The sequence below is a fragment of the Oculina patagonica genome, chromosome 12 (genome assembly GCF_052425735.1).
Source record: "Oculina patagonica isolate OP01 chromosome 12, crgOcupat, whole genome shotgun sequence".
NCBI lineage: Eukaryota > Metazoa > Cnidaria > Anthozoa > Scleractinia > Oculinidae > Oculina > Oculina patagonica.
In genome coordinates this window covers 25,201,297-25,217,166 of record NC_135769.1, presented here as the reverse complement: position 1 = coordinate 25,217,166, position 15,870 = coordinate 25,201,297, and the positions used below count along the sequence as shown (strand labels likewise).

Here is a 15,870-nt window from a genome sequence, read left to right as displayed (position 1 = left end):
TTGAGCTGAACATTTAGTGCGTGGAAGTGAAATCGGAGGAAGAATGCAGCCCGGAGATGTCGAATGTCGCCTCCTAGATTGTTCTCGCCTTGTCGGCAAATCATGTTGGGCTGTACCGCTATAATTAAACGAAACATCAGATGAGCACTGCAACCTTCTGCCTGATAAAATTCGTTGTTTTCTTCGTTTTTTCGTTAAGAATGGCGAATCACTCTGTGCTCCCCATTTATCGGTCTCTGCTTCATTTCGCCGCAAAATCTTTTTCGCCGTCACGTTGAAGGCACAAGTGTAATAAGGCTTTGTCACAAATGTAATAAAGTCACAAGTGTAATAAGGTTTGGTCACAAATGTAATAAAGTCACAAGTGTAATAAGGCTTTGTCACAAATGTAATAATTGTTTCACACACAGGCACAAATGTGAACAAGAACTATCATTAAAACTTATGTACACAACATATATATTGGAGATCTTGTCTAAATGAACAAATAAGTCACTTATAAGATCGTTTTATATTAAAGAGATGCTTCAAACGTCCCAGGAAGGCCGCCGAAAAACACAACATGAGTCGATAAACATTTTATTGAACTTTATTGAGGTATTCACACCGAGATGCGTTTAGATAAGTAATTTTCAGAGCTTTATTCGTAACCCTCATAGATTTTAAAATATCTCTTTTGTCCGTCTTATGTCAACAATTGTTACAAACTACGAACACATAGGGTGGTCTGCCTATGGTTTGATAAGAACAAAATTTTTCAATAAAAATACTTCATCACCAATCAACGATCTCAAGAATGTTTAAGAAGTCTGTTTACCCAGTGAGAGTCATTTTAGCTTGAAACGCAATCTCAACGCACAAGTTACAATGCGACTATACTAACTTTGAAAAGTGTTATCGTGATAGCAAATCTAGGCCAGCATATTTCGCCTGTTGATGTATTTACAATAAACTCGAACTAAACTCTAGCCATGGTTAAATGAAACCCAGTCTACGCTGACTAGCCATTTCTTTAATAAATTCCATCTATGGCAAACCGACCATACTCCAAGAGATGTGGTTTTATTCAGGCTTGGTGCCATCATATGGGACTTTATTGCCTTTATACTACTTTACTACTTTTGTTGGATGGTGATCAAGTCTTTGCTCTATACGAAAGCTAATTAAAATTCCATTTGAACATGCTTTCAGTTGAGAGCAGTGCATGATTTGACGTGTTTTAACTGAAACTGATAATAAATAAGTCCATTTAGACTTGCTCTCCAATATAAATGTTTAGATGTAAAGCGATAGTGACTGTCAACATTTGAATGACAGGTGTCGTTCACATTTGTGCCTTTGTGTGGAACATTTATTACATTTGTGACAAAGCCTTATTACACTTGTGACTTTATTACATTTGTGACCAGTTATTACACTTGTGCCTTCAACAACACGCGGTGATTTTTGAATCTCTGGCATTCTAAATTGACTTTGTAAAAGCTGTTCCCTTTCTCTTCCAAAAGCTTTCTCTTCTTCTGATTTGGCTTTATCTATCAGAAACGACGTTCTTTTCAACAGTTCTCTCTCCCCGGCCCGACGCTTCTCGCGTTATTCCTGGATAAAACCAGTTCAGGTAACTCATGGCCAGCGGCCATCTCGAGCTCCGCAAATAAACGCGCGTGAACAGAAATCTGTTCCGTTACAAATACGGAAAAGTAAAAAATTTACGTTATCTTTAAGCCTCCTCTTTGGTTTCCCCTTCAGGAAATTATTCCATGACTTGATAATTGCACCAGTTTATAGGTATCAAACCGTGTCGTCACATATTTTGTAAACTTTAAGGCCCGTGACATTCTTGATGAGGTCAAAAAAAATTCCAGCACGTTCCAAGAATAGTGCTTTTCCATTTTGAACTACAGTTCTAGCAAAAATCAATTATTGAAAGTTGTATAATGCGTAAAAACGACTTGGCTAAACGTTAAAGCCAGAGTAACCTTCATAACCGCGTGATTACAGAATATTAATTTGAATATTGCATGGGGGAGAATTTGACGGGCCCCGGCCCATTTTGGTGTACAGCTTCAAAACGGCGGTAAGCTAAACGCACCAGAATTAGATCAAAAGATGCGGGATAATGGCAAGCGTTTTTAAAATGTTACTACTTTTCACTGAAAAGTCTAGGCTAAATAATTTTAATTTAGATATAAATACTTGCAATGTATAAAGTCTGTGAAAATTGCTTTTGTATCATGACTTGAGGAACAAGCTCAACCGAACAGTTATAATGTCAAAACGCCAGCATCGCCGAGTGCACAAACGTAGCATCTGCATGAAGGCCATTTTTAACATTGGCCATACGTGAGCCGAGAGGACGGCAATATTATCGGGGACATTTTTTTCCTTTTTGGCACTGTTCTTTTGACACGTTCGAATAACTGCAACAGCAAGCTTAGCAAAGACGTTTTCACTCCCTTGCGGAGTTGGAAAGCTCTCGTTTTAGCATTTGCAACTTAACGTTTTAGACGAATATGAAAGTCCATAATAAGTTTAAAAGAAGAAAACACTTGTGCTTAATTTTGTTGACATATCAAGCACACGAAAACGCTAAAAGGACAGCGCCTGTCGGAGGAAAATCGTAAAAAATAATATTTAGAAATCAGAAGCATAATAGAAAGTAAAAAAAATTGATCTTAAAATAATAACATATTTTTTTAAAGTGCATTTCTTCCCCCGACAAGGGTCAAAATGTCACAAAGATTGTCACATAAACGAGAGCCGATCCTCAGTCAAGTTTCTTTTCTTGGGAAAAAATGAAACTAATTAAACTAACACGTACACGTAGCTACGGGTCGTTTTGCACTTTGCGGGTTTAGTGTAAAATTAAATTGAGTTAACCAGAACTTGCAGTCCTTATCAAACGGAAAGACATTTTTCCTTTTGATAAATGTCATACCTGGAGTGCTTTAATTTCATTTGACGTGAACGAAATTGAAAAATCTCAACCTCCAGTGAAACTCATTATATTAGCATGTACCCCAAGTCCTCATTCGTCGTGCAAAGGTTCATAGCGCACTACATTGCTTTCAAGATTGAACGTTTTAAAAATTATGACTGGTGCAAATTGGAATGGTAGGTTTGCACAAATAACTGAAATGTTTTTAGTTTTTCAATGCAGTCAACGGTGAGCAGACTCATCTGATCCTTGTGCTTTCATAAAAACAAGTTGCGTTTCATTTAAACAAGAAAAAGAGACGAATTTTTCTGCAACACACCGTTAATATAAACCTCAGCAATAAGCCTCCCCGTACCCCCAAACCCACTCTCCACTTATATATAAACCTCAGTATCAGTTGTTATTCGCCACCTCAGCTCATCTAATGTTTAGTAATGCAGGGTATCATAGATGTAATGTCATGTTTGCCAAGATAGAGCGATTTTCACTTGAGTGTCGAACGTAATTCGCGTTTGCATTGGTTTTGCATTACTACGCACAGTGATTGGTTTAAAACTCTCGCGCCACTTTCTCGGTCAATCGGAAGTAAAACCAAAACCAATCGTGACTCGCTTGCGCACGTTTTCCCGCGCTTCTTTCCGGCTTCATGTATTTGCTTCGAGTTTTGTTTGGTTTACTGGATTGTCTGTGTTCTTTGTGATTGGCTAGAGTGATTACTTTGTTTTTGGTTTTACGACACTCAATTAAAAACTGCTCTAAGAATTGCCGGAGAAAGGTGTAATTATTCTGTGTTGTAATGAAATGAGTTTATTTGCAGTGGGTGGGACACCTACACGTAACAGAATATAATGTTAATCACAGCGCGAGGCCCTCTGTATAAATAGCAAATATAAGTGAAAAACTGTAATTACAACAACATACACAAGACTATGATAATTATAAAATTCGATATAACTAACAGCAGAAAATTTGCTCTAACGAACTATTGTAAAGGTACTAAACGCACGACGTTTTGAATGTTTAACAAATAAACAAGTCCGATGTCATTTACAAGGTTTTTCCAACGCTTGATGCTATAAACTAAATCAATTTCTGGTCATGACCGATGGCAAGCCCTAAAATACTTTGAATCAGTTCAAGGTAGTCAGAGAACCACGCTAGGGTAAATCTACGAAGCCGCTCTAACGTCACAAATTTTGCTTGTTACACTGCGATCATCTGTAATCTTTCTCCGGTGAATGCGTGCGCAAGTATCTACACTTCTGTAATTCCTTCCAGTCGTCAGAATTCTCTGCCTTGTTAGAAAGTTGTGATGTTCGCTTCGTGTCAGTGTATTTCTTTGCTCCTGTTGTCCCATGGATGTCTGGAAGAGAACTCGCAGTATGACTACAGCTTAAAGATGGCAGTACTTTTCTTCTAGATCGGGGACTTGAGTTTTTAGTATTTCCTTCGGAAAGCAAAGGAAACGAGAAAGACAACGGCATATGCCCTTTTACATGGTTTCCATCAAGCTCTTTCCTTCTCAGTTGAGGAGACAATTCTCCGGCCAAACTTGTGTCACTTTTCCATTTTACGACTTTGCTCTCCGGTTGTAAGCTGCAAGTAGACAACGGTTTTTGGCCGCTTGAATCATAATTTCTTGCTGACTGCTGTTGTAAAAGATGTTCTCTTGCCTTGAGGAATAATCTTTCTTCTGAGTTTCTCTCTTTCTCGAGCATTCGAGATTCCTTCTTTAGTGAGGCTTGGTCCATTGCATTTCGTACAAGTAAAATTTTTGCGTTGTTCTTTGATAAGAGTATAAAAGATTCTTCGTTACTCGGTTTCATTTTCCTTGGCTATGTGTAAACAGGTGCCTGCAAATGTTACAACGCTTTAACAACGATCGATCTCTCGGAGACGTTTTATCTGATTTCCACAAGGGAAGTTGTGGTTTATAAACTTTATAAACAATACAGCGTTCAATATAAACACTGTCACCAATATGACGTCAAATAGAAGTGCCTCTCAGTGTTCTATTTAATGTCTGTTGCACAATTCAAACATTTGCCTTTGCCGAATTTTGCTCTTTTTGACAGGCTCTTAATATAAATTTGTCGTCTGCACTTGAGTCTTTCTTCTCGATTACACGACTCATACATGACCTGCAAAATTTGCAGGTCACATATGAGCAGAACTTTATTAAGCAGAACTTTATTAAGCAGAACTTTCATGAGTTAACGCGGAGGAGGTCGTGACCAAAGTTACATGTTGTGTGGGTGAACGTAACATCCGCGCGCGTATTTCCTCCAAGGGTTTTTATTTCCTGTTCATTTTAAATACTGCGTAAAATGAATGTTTCGGTTTTGTTAACTGTATTTTCGTTCCCTCCATACACCTACACAATTAAAACACCCCACAACATGGTTGCTTAACGTGATCAAGCAAGACACATATGTGGATCGATTTCTTGGTATCCTTTCAGTGAGGTGTTGCCTTCAGTATACCGTAAAATTCCGGTTATAAGCCCCCCCGCTTATAAGCCCTCCCGGTTATAGGCCCATCTACTTGGAAACAAAAACATATATCCGATTATAAGCCCCCCCCCCCCCCGGATATAAGCCCCCCTCTACCAGATGACAGTACAGAATAGGGCTAAATGTTGCTTTGTTGTGCGTTTTCAACTTAAAAACGTATTTCGATCAACACTCCCGTGGCTCTTTTCGAAACGCTTTTTTCATTCCGCTTATAAGCCCTCCTGGATATAAGCCCCTCCATTTATAAGCCCACCCAAAACCCCTTACGAAGTTGTATAAGCCCAGGGCTTATAACCGAAATTCTACGGTATTGTTGCTGTCTCCATTGTACCTTCTTAGAAAAATATTTTTATATGTACAGAATTTCCTTTTTTTATTCTACGTTCCCCCATTAATTATCTTTTGCGTGATGCCCATGGTTCTCCAAATACATGGCTAATTATGCTTCTAATTATGCACAAGGTAAATTATAAAGAAAATGAAATACAATAACGTTTTGTTCCAGTCATGATTCAATTCGTATTTGCGTGGGTGTTTAATCAAACGAAGAAGTCACGAACTTCTGTTTTTTTTTTTTTACCGTAAAATAAGAGAAACTCGAAAACAGCCAATTGCCTAGAAAATCTCAAGACTATTTTTTTTACTAATACTCAAGCTTCAGTACAGTCATCAAACGAAATTTATTTTTCTTTTAGTACCGTGAAGTAGCCACTCCCTCCTCCAAATATTTTTTTTTGATTCTTGTTTGTTGGAATGCTAGCTGAGCATGAGAAAGTTGCCAAGATTAATTACAGAGCATAAACGTGACAATGGGGTGGGAAATGGGGAGGAATATGTAAATATTTGTTTTAATTCTTGGGTGAGCAGTTTACATAAGTTTAGCATTGATGTATATCATCGACTTAAGGTAACGCGTACGATCTTGCGGTTCAACACTTTCTCGACGGTCAAAAGTTTGTAATAAATCAAACTTTATAGTTTAATTTTCCGACCAACAAAACCACGATGGTAACATGTAGCGGCCATGATGGACTTCTTGGAGTGGTAAATTATTGGACGATTGAGTTGATCGATCCCTGTAAATTAAAAGCGGTCCGCTTGGCAATCAGTATAAAAGACAGAAGTTTGTACATCTATACAAGTTAAGTTGGTGACTATTTTCTTTGAACTGGAAAACAAAGAAAGTTTACTCTCATAGTCTCTTTCTCTCTAATTTTAATGAGTCAAAGAATAATTTTTGGCATAATCTTGGAAAGCACTTCAAGCAACGGACACCCGCACTTTAAGCGTCTCTGATGCAATGCCTAATTCTCAAGAATAACATTTTCATGTCAAAAAATCATCAGGCATACTAACTGCAAGGCTAAATATGCTGGAAAAGACGACCAACAGTTCGAAAATTTAATCAAACATTACGTACAAAAAGAAGTTTTCAACCTAATTAAACCCAGCGAGGAAGAGGTTGCAGTAAAGCATGACGTCACGTTCCCTCTGCGTTGTACGTGAGAGCTATCGATCACTGACTGATAAACCCAGGGGGGGGGGGGGGGGGGGGGTACTTCGGCTTGTAAATGACGGGGATGATCGAATGGAGGCAAAATTCAGGACCCAAAAAAATTCCTAAGTCTTCCGACATTACCCAAAAAAATCCCTGAACCAAAAATAACTCCCCAAAAAATCCCTTTTCAGGCTTGTCAAATTACCCCTAAATTGCCAGGAGGTGCAATAAAATAACACAAAGAACGCTCGTTTTGTTTATTCATCGTCAAGGCCGCGCCAAGGCACATTATTTCGTTTTTAATACCCAAAAAATCCCCTATCTAAATCAAGATACCCAAAATAATACTTGGCAAATTTTCCAACCCAAAAAAATCCCGGAATCGAAAATTTCAAACCCAAAAAAATCCTTCGATCATCCCCGTCATTAACAAGCCGGAGTACCCCCCCCCCCCCCCCCCCCCCTGGGCTGATAAACAAATCAACAACACATACGATCGAAAAATAACTAAATAAACTGATTTCGTCCCGTTATACAATTCCACTTTACTTGATGTAGGTTGTCTTAATACAGTAGATGACAAAGGATTAAAAAAAAAGAAAAAATTGGATTAAAAAGAACAAAGTTCTCAAGAGTTTGCATTTTGAATACAGACAACTTCTAAAAGACTGAACAAGAACAGTGGCATTTTACCGCTATTCCTTGCTTGCAAAAAGGAACACGAAGATCCAATAATTAAAGTAAAACACTTTACACACATCCATAGTTTATTGACCTTTTTTCAAGGAGGCTATTTTACAATTACTTAAATTAAAATATTAGGCATCATATATATTTATATGATATCATATGAATAGAACTGTTTTTGGACTCGAACTAAATAAAATGAATTAGAAGAAGATAAAGGTAGAGTCTGCGTCGAACCAAGTAGCGCGTACAGGCCGGAGCTTATCCCGGCCCCCCGGCTTCTGTAGCACGAAGCGACTAGGAGTAATTCTACTCCCCACTGCGGGATGCTAGTCCATCACAGGATTACCCCAAGTATTAGCTCGCCGTTACTCATTTATTACACCTGGGCCTGGGTGGAGAAAGACACTTTGAGAGTAAAGTGTCCTGCCCAGGAACACAACATAATGGCCCTTGCCAGTACTCAAACCCTGTTTCCTCAACCCAGAGACCAGCGCGCTAACCATTAAGCAACAGCGCCTTCCGAATAGGATAAAAAGGCCGATAATTAAATAAGGAAAGTGCTTTAAAAGTAAGCACGTACACAAGCAAACGAATGAATGTCTATCAACTTCTTCTTGCGGATTAATTAATTAAACATTAAACTTCAGTCAGCAACTCTTAATGTGCACAGGTATACCTGTTTAACTAAACAACCTTAAACTAGCAACCTTAAACTATAACTAACTTAGTTATTTGCAAGAACAAACACGCCACTCTCAATTTCTAGTTAAACTGTTAGTAACGTGCTTAAACAATGTATTGATCTACTATTTAGAAGAAATAGCTGCGAACTTTTTTTAACATTTGGAGCGATTTTCGATTAATCTCGTAAAACTAAAACAAATGTAATCTCACTTAGAAAGCAGGGAACAGACAATCCAGTGAACCAATCAAAACTCGAAGCAAATACATGTTGCCAGACACAAAGCGCGGGAAAACGTGTGTGAGCGAGTCACGATTGGCCTTGAGTTTTACTTCTGATTGGATAAGAAATTGTCGAAAGTGACGTTTACTGGGGATAATGGAGATAAAGGGATCCCATTTGAAAATAAATGTAGTAAATATTTCCATTTCGACGTTTGTTGAAGAGCTGACAAATCGTATTCGGATTCTGCATTTTATCACTGCGGTATTTTCGAACAAACTTGTCAAATTAATTTAATTTAACGTACTAGTCATGGCTTGCGACAAACAAACAGATAAACGAAGCCCAGAAATAGAAACAAATTTTGAGGGAAAATGCGCCCAAATTTTCTTTAAATCTATTTATCTAAAACTTGCAGTAAAGCATATGAAAAGTGTCAAAACAAAACTCAGTCTACAAACAAACGCTAAGGTCCTAACGAACATATACTTTCCAGAAATCACCAGAAGACACTCCATCCGACACTCCATCCATGAAGTCATCACATTCCAATCTACCACCCTCTGGATAAATAAGCCAGTGATATTTGTACCAAACAACAACAACAGCATCGTATAATCGGTTTTCATTTCTTTCAGACCCCCATTTCCCAACATTGTAAACGACTCCATTTTCTGCGCCCCACTCGTGGCAAACTTTTGCTGACTCAGAATTGTCATCTTCCATTCTAACAAAGGAATTACACGAGTGAGGCATGACGTCAGTCTGACCGCTGAAATACTGGACCACAGCTTCACCAGTGCTGTTAGCGACCGTGGTCACGTGGAACGTGCGTCCCTGTTGTTTGCTGCAGTGGAACCTCAGCTGTTTGAAAGGCAAATAGGTTTTCAGCCATTTCATGGCACTTTAATTTTCGAAAGAACCGTGTTGTTGTTTTGGTAGCTGCTGATTCCACGGTATGACCACTGAACTGACAGCTGGAGGGAGAGAGATGAGTTCTTCATAACAACGTTGGAAACAAGAAGCCAACCTCCTAAAACCAAGAATAAGTTTGTTTAGTCACAGAGATATCATAACTGACAAGTGGGACCAGCTAGTATCATTTCAACCATCAAATGAAGAAATCACTTTTCCGAGAAATTGCTTCTGGATGATCAACAAAAAAGCCCAAGGTGGGAACTTGCTGACATTGGTAAATTGCGTCAACTTTAGCAAAGATAAACAACAGTTACAACAAGGTACAAACTTGCTGGCACGTGAAAGGACATATCGCAGCCACACATACCGTCATGTCCTTGTGACATGTCTCATGGTCCGTCAGCGCCTTAAAGGAGCATTGTCACGATATTTTAAGTCCTTTTTCTGATTACTTCCAAATTCAAGGACACCTCAAAATAATAGTTGTGTAATGTAGAAAAACAACAAAGAAGTAAACAAAACCCGAAAATAACCATGGATGGTTTCGTCTAACGAAGATTAAAACAGATTACGACTCACAAACTTAAAAAACTTGCCAATTTTTTTTTTCAAGATGAGTTGTCCGTGACAACTTATCAAAATAATAGTTTTGTAATGTATAGGTGGTTTTCACTGTCACGCTGCGAAAAAATAAATCCAAAACTATGAGTCAAAAAAATCAAGAATATTACAGGTTGTAGAAAACTGCAATATAAACTACTCGTCCAAGTCTCAGGTTTGTACGTTATTCCGTACTCGAGTTATCCGTCAAAATGTTTCACGCAAATTTAGAGAGCACAGTATGGAATCGCCATGTTGGAGCCCAACTGATTGGGCTCCAACATGGCGGCCGGAAATCGACAAAAACATCTGACAATCACTTCTGCTACAAAAAGCGGTCAGATCACCATCATGAACAAGTAAACATTCAGATAAACACTTCTCGCAAAATCTCAACTGTTCAGATTGTTAAAAATCACAAGATAAAGCATTTTACGTGGCAGCCGTTTGGCGGCCATTTTTGATCTCGTGTGGCGTGAAACTCCGAAATTCAAAATGCTCTATCTTAAAGACGGCGAATGCTATCGAGCTAAAAACCTTAAAAAATATATGTATTAAAGACGTTTAATAGCCAGTGAAGGATAAAAACTCAGGGGCCTTGCGATTCTGGATTTTAGAATTTTGATGATGTCATGTGAAAACCAAGAATTCAAAATAATAGTTGTGTAATGTAGGAAAACAACAAAGAAGTAAACACAACCCGAAAATAACCATGGATGGTTTCGTCTAACGAAGATAAAGACAGATTACGACTGACAAACTTGAAAATTGAAAAACTTGCCAATTTTTTTTTTCAAGACGAGTCGTCCGTGACGGAGCTCCTTTAAACATTGAACGAAATAGTACTCCTATGTTGGAATTTGTCGCACATGTGGCACGTTTCGAAATTTAGTTGTTGCATCTTACCATTTTAGGCTACACCTGCCGGAATTCATTACATTGTTCCTTTTAATACATAGTTTAAACCCAGGAGTATCAGTATTTCGTATACGGTGTGGTCGTCGGGGTGAGAGTAGTGCTGAAACCTTACAAATATAATACAAACTATTTTCAACGACTGAATAAACTACCAGCAAGTTACAAGCGGCTCATTCACGAAGCAAACAAAACCAAAGAACGGACCTTAAACATAAATACTAAATTTGACTAAAAATAAACGAGTTGAAACTGACCAATTACTGTTGACAAACTTTTTACGAGTCTAACAGCCAGTAAAATCACGGCTAAAGTGACCAATCAGCTTCAACAGACCAGACTGACAAACAACTTTTTACTTGTCTCTGAAGATTACTTCAACTCAGGTTGTCAGTTACCAACAACAGTTATTTTCAGAACTACTCTCACCCGGACGATCACACTATTACGAAATTTCTTTTCATTGTTTAAAGGAACAACGTCACTAAAGGCACAGACATCATTCGTTCCTATTCAGTTACTTGGTTCCTTTTCATCTCACCTCCGTCAGTTGTCATGTCACAGAAGACTTTCAAAGGATTATTATTTCTCTTCGGGTCGATCCAGTACTCCCCGTCTCCTTTAGAGTCTCCAGAGTCCCGGATGTCCTTACAGGAACGAGCAGAATAATGGGAATACCAACCTTTTCCTTCAGTTCAAAACAAAAAAGAAATTTTACTCTTTAGTTTAAGATCGACAAAGATTTTTAGAACAGGTTCTCGTTCCCATTTTTCCATGCCAAACAAAACGTTCTTGGTGCGAATTTGTCGATGTCGCTTAGTTTTGAGTACCTTTCAACAATGTGTCAGTAGTAAGCAAGGCAGGACCACTCAGGAGGTGGTGATGCTCAATGGTTCTGGCATCACGAATTAATATTTGTGAAAAAGTAATGCTTGGAACAATTCATCATTTGAGGTTATTTCGAACCCATGTAATAAAGGCCACTTGACATTTCACAAGAAAAGAAGCTATCTGAAAACTTAGTCTTCGGATGTACATGGTAACCAGTGAACTAGATGCTGGGTGATAACCCTGCGATGGACTAGCATCCTATCAAGTGGGGAGTAGACATACTCTTATTCGCCCTAAGCGCCGGTTTGATGGGCCACTGGGCTCGAACGCAGCCTTTGCCTTTTACTTACACACGGTGACTTGGTAACCGCTCAAGTTTAGCGTGCGGTAGAGTTGTAATAGCGAAGCGCGCGAGTGACGTCACTACTCAGACAAGACTCAGACAAACAAACCGAAATGGCGGATGATTTTTCTTAAAACACTTTCTAAATCACCCGGTGTTCCTAAAACACTTTCATAAAACAAAAACTTCGCCTATATTCCCTCTAGTTCTCTCAGAACACGCTGATGTTTTCTGAGCCTCGTGAAGGTTATATTCATTTGCATTCTATTTTTAGCGGAGCTCCCAGAGCAGAGCCCCATACACATAGAAAATTAACAGAACCATGCTTTTGGTTTTTCATGGTCATCATGGCTAGCGGCATGGTTCGCGGGCGCGTACGACGTACGTACGTCGTGCAACATGGCGGCCATAGTTAAAACGTTTGATGGTAGAAAGAGTGAAGCAAGACGGCCGTATAAAGGCGGCCTTTAAAATTAAAAGGGGTTTGACAAGAAAAACAAGAAGCTAAGAAACAAAATGTTGCTAGCAATTACGTGTAGAAAGTAATCGACCGCCAAAAAAGTGGACATTGAGAGCCATAATCGATCGATGACTTCTGTGTCTATCTGTAGAGCTAGCGTCGTACATGAAGGAGCATTCGAAAGCTACATCGGGTTTCACATGAGCTTCACCAACGATGGATCTACCTAGAATCACCTGCTGCTCATATATGTTCAAGGTATGAAAACCAAACGTAAAACTTGGTGAAAAAAATTCAGTCCATGCTCGAAGAGCTTGATTTATAGCGTTTTTGGAGGAAAAATTCTGTTCCTACAAGTTTTCAAGCAATTTTGGGAGGGACAGAAGCATAAAGCTCTTTTTCGTAAGCGAAACAAGGTATACCAGGATCGCGAAACTATTTTCTATCGCTAGAAAGCAGATAATTTACTGTACTCTTAAGTAATTTTTCGTGCCATGAGTAATGACATTTGCCCTGCTTTAAGATTATTATTTTTGTCTTGCACCTATAAACCACCGTAAACATTTGTACATTGGCCGCTTATTCACCAGAATGAAAACATTGTAAGCTCCAGTAAAAATTAAATAAATGGGGAGCTCCGCTTTTAGGCCTGCCTAAATCTATATATTAGACCTCGCGCGCTTCGTTACTGGATCCACGGCAAAAATATAGTGCCTAATCTCGGCCCTATCGATCACCTCACTGAAAGCAATGGGCAGCTCCTCGTGTTTTAGGGTCTCAGTTGATTCCAAAATTTGTTTGAAAGGGTCTAAAATTATCTTATGGATAATAAACAGATAATATTAACTAGCAGTTAAGTAAAACTTAGGTAATACCATTTCTTACCGATTTTTGTTGCACATCGCTCTCCAATCCATGGCACTTTGCACGAACATGAAAATTTCTGTTTCTTTTCGTCAGACACACAAGAGCCGCCATTGAGGCAGCCGGTAATGAGACATCCCTTAATAGAATTAGTTAGGAAAAAACGTCCGTTAACAATTATGATGAAATTATGGATCCGTTCATTCCAGACCCGATCATCCATATTTTAATACTAAGTTTTTTTTTACGACTTTTGAATCAAACCCCAGAGGTGTAACAATCAGTTCGTGTACAAACAGCATTCTAAATAAGACTTTTTTAGTTTACACATCGTACCAATAATTTATCCCTGCACGTTTAATCATTACAGGTAGGTAATCATTACATTCTAAACACTGAGAGTTGCTTCCAAAGAGCAAGTTCGCTTCGGCGAAGCATAGTTTGATCCCAGAAAAAGTACGATAACAATAACAGTGAGCTATCTAAGAAAACTTTTGGATAGAATACTTAAAATCATTTATTCCAACTAACAATTCATCAAGGCCAAAAACGTACAAAATAAACAGAGGTGCCATTAGCTGCTTACATTAAAGATACAATATAATTTAGTTGGCTAGTTCCAAGCAAAGATAATTACTTTTTCCGATGTAAAGTCAAAGAACTGTGAAATCAACACTTAAGAAATTAAACAAAAATTACAGAAACTCTAAAAACACCTAGAGTACGCTGAAAATTAAAAATGACACCATCTATAAGCTCAAACCTAAATCATATGCACTGCTTAAACTTGTACGCGTTTTTACTTGAAAACATCGATTTTATTATGTAACAAGCGTTCATTAAATAAATAAGAGATTAAACCAGCTTCTTCCACAAGCCAAATTTTAACAGGTTTTTTCCTTTTAAATATTATTTAGTTAAAAAAGAGTTAAATTTCCAGCAATTCTCAAAAAAAACACTACACCCGCCGTACAGAGGGCTCGTTGTCAATAGTTTCTTGGCTGTTTTTTAAAGACAGTGTTTGACAGAGAAAAACAGCTGCCTCCAGGGGCCGATTCAAAGGGTTTGATTTCGAACACTCCGGCTCTAGGCTTGGAACGTTTTTAGCTCTTTTCTGTCCAGTTTCCATTACTCCTGGTTTAAAAATTAAAATAGTCAAAAATTCCTTTTCCGATTTTAACTGAGTATTCAATATTTTTTGTTTGCAGCTTTTTGACAATGATGAAGAATTTTCTATATCTATTTAAAGAATCAGCTTCTCGTTTTAAAAAATGTTCAGAAATGGAGAAATGAAATTCTTGTTGGCTAAGACCAAATAATTATAATGACACGCAATGTTTATGTAGCGGCAATGAACTTCCTTTTTACGCGATCCAGGTAGCGCTTTCGCACAGCCGCGTTGATCACATGAGATAACATTACTGTATCACTTTTAAAATTACCTTCGTGACCGAAGGTCGATTCCAAAAGCGATTCTAATCGCAAAAAGAACTTTTTACATGTACAGATTGAACATTATTCACTGGGTCTCTGAGATGTAAGTGGTTCAAACTTCAAGGGCAAGAATACTTTACCTTCAGAAGCATTGAGAAAGTAACTCCTTGTTGCTCGTGAAACTTGGTGCTCATGACACTTGCTTTTAGCGTATGTAAGTCGATGGTCCCGTGCTTGTTTAGTTCACATGTTCCTTTTCCATTCATCCCGGATGGCTCTTTAAAATTTGTGGAAGTGCACCACGCTTTTTTTAAGCATGAATGACTGCACAACATTAAGCTGGGTGACCCGAACCGCTTTATAACATGGCCTTTAAGCCGCGTATTTTGTCGCGTCGTGAAAGATGCCGAACGAGAAGATGTGGATTTTTCTTCGACGGCATAAATGGCCACATTTACTATTTCTTGAAATAGGATTAAAAGGAAAATCTTTTTTGCGTCCATCATTAAAAGGACTTCTGTACAAAGTGGCCTGGAACAGGTGAATTTAAGGCGTTAGAGCCTGCGGTAATTATATACGTAGTTGTAAAATTGCCTTTTCAGTTCTGTCAGAGTGCGATAGGAAGAGCTTTTATTTAATTACCAAGAGACCCACGTTTGCCAAAGAAAAAAGCAAGAAAACAAAAATGTGCTAAAAACCTTAGAATTAACAAAGCAACATTTGAATAGAAATATAATTTTTAAAAAAGATGTGAAATTTTCTTTCACGGCGAAAACTGCAATATTTGCCATTCCTTCAAACAGCTAGATTAAACGGAAAACCTTTTTGTGTCCATTATTAAACGGATGTCTAGCTTTACGGAGTGAGAACAGGTGACCCAGAGGCGTTTGAGTCTGCGGTAATTGTAATTGTAAAATTGTCTTTTCAGTTCTGTCAGAGTACGAGAGGGGGAGCCTCGGCTTTTA

General features: G+C 38.3%; 1 pseudogene; it reads right to left on the bottom strand.

Moving 5' to 3' along the window:
* Window positions 1-9,014: 9,014 nt before the first annotated feature.
* Window positions 9,015-15,472, bottom strand: LOC144633513 (uncharacterized; annotated as a pseudogene).
* Window positions 15,473-15,870: the final 398 nt, after the last annotated feature.